This window comes from Sciurus vulgaris (assembly GCF_902686455.1).
Source record: "Sciurus vulgaris genome assembly, chromosome: 3".
Lineage (NCBI taxonomy): Eukaryota > Metazoa > Chordata > Mammalia > Rodentia > Sciuridae > Sciurus > Sciurus vulgaris.
The window spans coordinates 62,890,539-62,898,036 of record NC_136463.1 but is presented as its reverse complement, the minus strand read 5'-3'; the positions used below and the strand labels follow the sequence as shown (position 1 = coordinate 62,898,036).

Below are 7,498 nucleotides of genomic sequence, written 5' to 3'. Positions count from 1 at the left end.
GAAGGTGGGAGAACAATACCAAGCCTTGGAGAGAAATGTGATAAAGAGGAACACTGATCAGGGAGGAACACAAATTGGTTCAACTACTCTGAAAAATAATTTGACCCAATAATTCCTCTCTAGGATATATGCCCAAAGAAACCCTTACATGGGAGCTCCAGAAAATTTAAGTATCTAATATGTTCTTAGCAGAATTGTCCCAAACAGTAAAAATCTAAAAAGAAAACAAATGCTCTTCAGCAGGTAAATAAATTATTATATTTTCACATAATGAAATACATATATGGCGGCCAAGTCGGAATTATGGCGGCTACGGCCACGATGGCGACCTCGGCTCGGCGCGGAAGCGTCTGCTCAAAGAGGAAGACATGGACCAAAGTGGAGTTCGAGACCAGCGAGGAGGTGGACGTGACGCCCACGTTCGACACCATGGGCCTGCGGGAGGACCTGCTGCGCGGCATCTACACCTACGGTTTTGAAAAAACCATCAGCAATCCAACAGCGAGCTATCAAGCAGATAATTAAAGGGAGAGATGTCATTGCACAGTCCCAGTCCTGGCACAGGCAAGACAGCCACCTTCAGTATTTCAGTTCTCCAGTGTTTAGACATTCAGGTTCGAGAAACCCAAGCTTGATCTTGGCTCCAACAAGAGAGTTAGCTGTACAGATTCAGAAGGGCCTGCTTGCTCTGGGAGACTACATGAATGTCCAGTGCCATGCCTGCATCGGGGGCACCAACGTCGGGGAGGACATCCGGAAAGCTGGACTACGGGCAGCATGTTGTGGCAGGGCACCCCCGGGCGTGTCTTTGATATGAATTCGTCGCAGGAGTTTAAGGACACGTGCAATCAAGATGCTGGTTTTGGATGAGGCTGATGAGATGTTGAATAAAGGTTTCAAAGAGCAGATTTATGATGTGTACCGGTACCTGCCTCCAGCCACACAAGTGGTCCTCATCAGCGCCACTCTGCCCCACGAGATCCTGGAGATGACCAACAAGTTCATGACAGACCCCATCCGCATCCTGGTGAAGCGTGATGAATTGACTCTGGAAGGCATCAAACAGTTTTTTGTGGCAGTGGAAAGAGAGGAGTGGAAATTCGACACCCTGTGTGACCTCTATGATACACTGACCATCACCCAGGCGGTCATCTTCTGTAACACCAAGAGGAAGGTTGACTGGCTGACAGAGAAAATGAGGGAAGCCAATTTCACCGTGTCCTCCATGCATGGAGACATGCCCCAGAAGGAGCGGGAGTCCATCATGAAGGAGTTTCCGGTCTGGCGCCAGCCGAGTGCTCATTTCCACAGACGTCTGGGCCCGGGGGCTGGATGTCCCCCAGGTGTCCCTCATCATCAACTATGACCTGCCCAACAACAGGGAGCTGTACATACACAGAATCGGGAGATCGGGTCGATATGGCAGGAAGGGTGTGGCCATCAATTTTGTGAAGAATGATGACATCCGCATCCTCAGAGACATCGAGCAGTACTACTCCACTCAGATCGACGAGATGCCTATGAATGTTGCTGACCTGAATCTGAAGACCCTACCCCTGTGCTGAAGATGAACTGGGGACTGTGACCTGTTTTGTACACCCGTTTGAAAACTCTGTAGGAGCAGCTTCTATTTAATGGGGTTGATGTGAACTCTTCTTATAGCCCCCAGGAAGAGCTGGGGACTCTGCCACTTTTTCTTATCCACATGTAAATAATGCATTGCTCTAAGTCTTTTTCATTAAACATTTAAACTTTAAAAAAAAAAGAAATACATATATGATACAAATGAATGAACTATGAACACACATCACATGGATGCTTTTAGAAACACAAAGAATGAAAAAGTAATTCATAGAATGAATGCATTCTTGTTATATTAAAACAAGAAGCAAAATTGAACAACTTATTGTTTTGAGATCCATGTATGGAAAAATATAAAGAAAAGCAAAAGATGGTGGAACAAATTCAGAATGGTGGCAGACACCTGCAGGTAAGGCAGGGGGTGAGGGCTCTAGAGAACTGGTAGTGTTCTGGTTGACTTGGATGGTAGGTTCACAGATGTTTCTTTGATCTGCATACAATCTACATATTTACAATATGTATTCCTTTGACTACATCAAATATTCTAAAATTTAAAAAATAAAGTAGAGAAAAGATGAAATTCCCCATGATCTCTCAAGATTGCTTATCCTCTGTATCTCATCTCTCCTCTAACAAGCACAGGGAACAGGAAGTAAGATGTTAGGCCCAAAGAGGGGGCCTGCCTCAGCCTCCAGAGTAACTAGAATTACAAGTGTGCACCACCACACCTGGCAGCAACCATTTTTAAAATTCTAATGTCTCCAAAGTATCTCAGCACCCTCTCTTTTCCATCTGCCAGTCCCACATCTGGCTGGGTCTCCAGGCTTCTATTTGCATCCCTGGTGATGAGCCTCTTTCAGCTCTTCCTCACTGCTCCTGAGTTCAGCAGCTGGCCTACAGTGTTCCTTCTACCATGTTCCTAATTCAAAGATCACCTGACCTTTGGAAGTAAGGTGCAGAACTCCTGAGGTGAAGTTTGACTTGAACAATTCAGTGAACAAACTGGGATTCAAAATAGGTGAGTTCCAGTCCCCTTTCCTTCCCTGCCTGATTGTGTGGCTTCTGGCAGGCTCCTCAACCCCTCTGAGTCTGTTGAGCTTCCTGTGAGATAAAGAGCATTATCTTTTAGAACTTTAATAATATGTGTGGACCATCAAAAGACTCTTTTTTTTTCCCCCCCCAGTACAGGGGATTTAACTCAGGGGTGCTTTACCACTGAGCCGCATCCCCAGCCCTTTTATGTTTATTATGAGACAAGGTCTCACTAAGTTGCGGAGACTAGTCTTGAACTTGTGATCTTCCTGCCTCAGCCTCCTGAGTCTCTGGGATTTCAAGTGTGTGCCACCACACCAGCTCCTCATTTGTCTTAAAGATGGAAAAGCAAAAGCCTAAACTGACTAGGAGACTGGAACGGGCCAGGGATACTTAGCTCTTTAGTGGCAGATGTTGAAGTTGAACTCAGTTCTCTTTGTCTCTATCACCTTGCCTCCCTGTTGCTTGCGTAAAATAAGGGAGAAGGATCTACAGTCTTGCCCAAGCTCCATCCAGGGCCAAGACACTCAAACCCCAGAAGACTCTGGATATTAAAATTGTTTCATGAGGTTGACACCCTTCTGGGGTGGGAAGAGACTGCCTTACCTGTCAGTCGGTTCATTGCACAGCTTGACAAGCAGAGACTTAGGACTCTTCTTCCATACTAGTCCTTGCTGTAGAGAGGACAGGTCAGGGTTCAGGAAATCACAAAAAAGTTAGACACTGGTCCTACCCCCCACCCTATGCTTCTCCCTACCAGCGTTGGGTAGGTTGAGGGTAGAAGAGGCCCAGAGAATGCAAACAGAAGTGGGGAAAGGAGGCTCTCGAAGTGGGCAGGGTTGGTTCTCCTTGTCACCTCCAAAGGGGTCTTATGTTTCAGGGAGGGAATTTATGGACAAAACTAGGAGAAAAGGAAGAAAGCAAACTTTTGCCTGGTTCCTTCTTTCAGCTCCATGTATTGAGAGTTTATGAAATGCAGAAATGGGAGGTAAGAGAGGACTGAGTTCGGCAGTAAGGCTACCAATGTAGTCTCTACCAGAAGGAGTGAAGACAGACTCACTGAAGGATGTCTGGAATCCTAGTTTGGTTCCCTGACCTTGGAGGCAGCAGTTGGAGAGGCCAGGACTGCTCTCCCAGGGACATGTCCTCTCCCAGCCCAGGCATAAAGACTGCTATGCTTCAGTCCCCATCTGAAACTTAGCCACTCACTATTCAGGAATCTCACCAAAGACCGAGTACAATCCAATTAGAGGGGTTTGTTTTTTTTAATTATTCAACTGTTTATCATTTATAAGGCCACATGACTTTAATACAAAGGGTAGTTCTTGTTTTTCATTTAATGTTACAGTAAATACAATTCCAAATGAGATCTTACAATTCTGAACACCAGGCATTCATATGTTTTTTCATACTGTTTGTATTTACAATGCACAAAAGACCTATAAGATTTTCAGTCCCTAGAAGGACCTTTGTAGCTACCACAAACTTCAGCCCTAAAGCCTTAGTTGTATAAGAAATAGGGCTTGGTTTTTTTGGAGTCTCATCTCCATGAGTTATGCACAGTTTGGGTAGGAGTATTTTCTTTTCATTTTTTTTCTTTTTGGTAGTGGTTCTGAGGATTAACCAGTGGTGTTCTACCACAGAGCTACATCACCAGCCTTTTTTTGTTTTTATTTGAGACAAGTCTCAGTAAGTTGCCCATGCTGGCCTCAAACTTGTCATGTTCCTGCTTTAGCTGCCTAGTTGGCTTTGGGAGGGCTTTTGTTGGGGGGACCCATCATGCAATTCAAGCGCTGGTCCCCGTAGGTCACAATGACTTTGTTGGCTGTTTCCAAGCCCTGCTTGGTGACGGAAACTCTCGGCTCTTTCTCCAGGGGACTCAGGGCTCCTGCTCTCAGTCTCAAAGCCCCTCTATGTTCTTTCCTTTGTTTCTTCTACCAGTCTGGGGAATTTGGTGTATGACAATTAAATATTTTTAAACCAGATATAATATAGTAATGTATGATTTTTTGAAAAGCACATTAAATATGAAGATCTAGTGATGAATTTAGTAACTTTTAAAACAATTTTTTTAAGTTGTAGATGGACACAATACCTTTATTTTATTTATTTATTTTTATGTGGTGCTGAGGCTCGGACCCAGTGCCTCACATATACTAGGCAAGTGCTCTACCACTGAGCCACAAACCGAGCCCTGAATCTAGTAACTTTATACTTTTGAAGTAACAATAAGCATAAACAGTATTTCAACAATAGCAGCAACCACAATATGATATGAAATTATCTGATTACTGATGAAAAACGGCATGGTAGTACAATAATTGTTTCCCCACATTCATAATTAAAAGAAACGCTACATTTCAGATATTGGTTAGTGAAAATAGAGATGTAATTATTTTCTTATTCAAGTTTAAGGACATCAGGTTATAAGAACCCTGGTCAGAACAGGTGCAATGGGGTAGCTCTATAATCCCATCTACTCAGGAGGCTGAGGCAGGAGAACTGCAAATTTGAAGTTCTAATCTGCCTGATAATCTCTTTTCTTAACTCTCAGGAAAAAAAAAATAAAGTAGTAAATTAGAAAAATCTGGTCAGCAGCTGCTTAAGAAAACACATAATACTTAAGGTGACTGCCAATAGTCTGAAATGTAGGGAAAAGACTTTTTTTTTTTTTTTTTTTTTAATGGCAGAGAAGAACTTAAAAATCACAGAAAATTGGAAAGATTTAGTTGGTACAGGAACAAATAGTTATGTATATTTTAATTTCTCTAATTGCTTCTCTGATATTAGAATAACTGATATTGCTGTAACTGTATAGCCTAAAGAAGAAGCTAAAGAATATGTTTGTTAACATACACTTAGGAAAGAAGTGGGTATAATATAGTTAGAATAGTTTCTGAATGAAATGGTTAAATAGCTGGACACAGACACTCATGTCTGTAATCCCATCTACTCAGGGGGCTGAGGTAGGCGATCACAAAATATGAGGCTCATAAGGCAATTGAGGGAAAACTTGTCTCTTAATAAAAGGACTGAAAATGTCGCTCAACTGTAGAGCACTCCTGGATTCAAACCCCAGTACTACAAAACAAAGCAAAGCAAAGCAAATCAAATAAAAAAATAAAAGGGCTGAGTATGTAGCTCAGTGATAGATAGCCCCTGGGTTTAATCTCTAGTACCACCAAAAAAAAAAAAAAAATTTCCTGTAGGTTTTGAACAGTGAATCTTTGAAATTAATTTCTTTCTTTGGTGCTAGGAATCAATCCCATGATTTCACGTATGCTAAGCGTTGCATTCTACCATTAAGCTATATCCACAGACCTTTATATTTTTATTTTGAATCAGGGTTCTCCCTAAATGACCCTATCTGACCTCAAACTTGTAATCCTCGTGTCTTAGCTTGCTGAGTTTCGAGGATTACGAGCATGTGCCACCAGGGTCCTACCTCTAATTTTATTTTATTTATTTTACTTAAAATTTTAGTTCTCAGATGAACATAATACCTTTATTTTGATTTTATTTATTTTTTTGGCAGTGCTGAAGATCGAACCCAATGCCTCACAAATGCTAGGCAAGCGCTCTACCCCTGAGTCGCAAACCAACCCCTAATTTTTATTTTTTTAATTTTTTCTTAATTTAATTTTTTTATTAAAATATTTTATTTTTACAGACACATTGATTCATTGTACACAAATGGGGTAATTTTTTATTTTTAATTGTGGGAATAGACCACAATTCAAGACTAGCCTGGGCAACATAATAAGACGTTCGTGTGTGTGTGTGTGTGTGTGTGTGTGTGTGTGTGTGTGTCCATATATTTCTTTCATCCACCTTGAGAATCTTTTCTTATAATTGGATTATTTAATCTAATTACTGATTTTATCTATTGCTGCATAACAAATTACCTCAAAATATAGTGACTTAACAACCATAATCATTATTATCTCACACAGTCTCTAGGGCTAGGAATTTCGGAGGAACTTAATTAAGTGGTCTGGCTCATGATTTCTCATGAGGTTACAGTCAGATATCAACTGGGGGAGAAAAATATATGAACTGGAAGTTGGTTAATGCATATAATGTTATAGTTAGATAGGAGGAATCAGTTCTGGTGTTCTATTGCATAGTACGGCAACTAAACTTAATGTACTGTATATTTCAAAACAGTGAGAAACAGATATTTCAAATGTTTTATCACAACAATAAATGCTCAAGATGATGGGCATGTTAATCACACTGATTGGATCATTACACAATGTATACATGTATCAAAATATCACATTATAGCCCATAAATTTGTGTAATTATTATATCAATCAAAAAATGAAATAAAACATTTATAAAAGAAAGAAACACACATACTAAAGATGTCAGCTAGATCTACACTCATCTACAGGTGACTAGGACTGCAGAATCCACTTTCATGATCTTCATTCACATGGGGTTGGCAGGAGGCCTCAGTTCCTTGCCATGTAGACCTTTTCATGGGGCTGCTTGAGTGTCCTCACCATATGGTAGATCATGATAACACCCAGAATGAATTATCCAAGAGAGAAAGCCAAGAGGAAACCTCAATGTCTTTTATGACATTCTCTCAGAAGTCAAATACCATTACTTCTCATATACGTGTATGTGTGTGTATTGAAAACTATATATAGGGGGCTGGGGAGATAGCTCAGACAGTAGAGTGCTTGCCTTATAAGCACAAGACCCTGGGTTCGATCCCCAGCACCCCCCAAAAAAATATATATATATAATTTAAATATATATATATATATATATATATTTTTTTTTTGGTACTGGGAATTTAATCCAGAGGCACCACTCAATCACATCCCCATTCCTTTTTATTTTTTATTTTGAAACAGGGTCTCACTAAGTTGCT

General features: G+C 40.9%; 1 pseudogene across 1 annotated transcript; it reads left to right on the top strand.

The window, feature by feature from the left end:
- The first annotated feature begins 303 nt into the window (after positions 1 to 303).
- Positions 304 to 1,758, top strand: LOC306655952 (eukaryotic initiation factor 4A-III-like; annotated as a pseudogene). Its single transcript has one exon. The product of its transcript is annotated as a eukaryotic initiation factor 4A-III-like (transcript).
- The last annotated feature ends 5,740 nt before the right edge of the window (positions 1,759 to 7,498 follow it).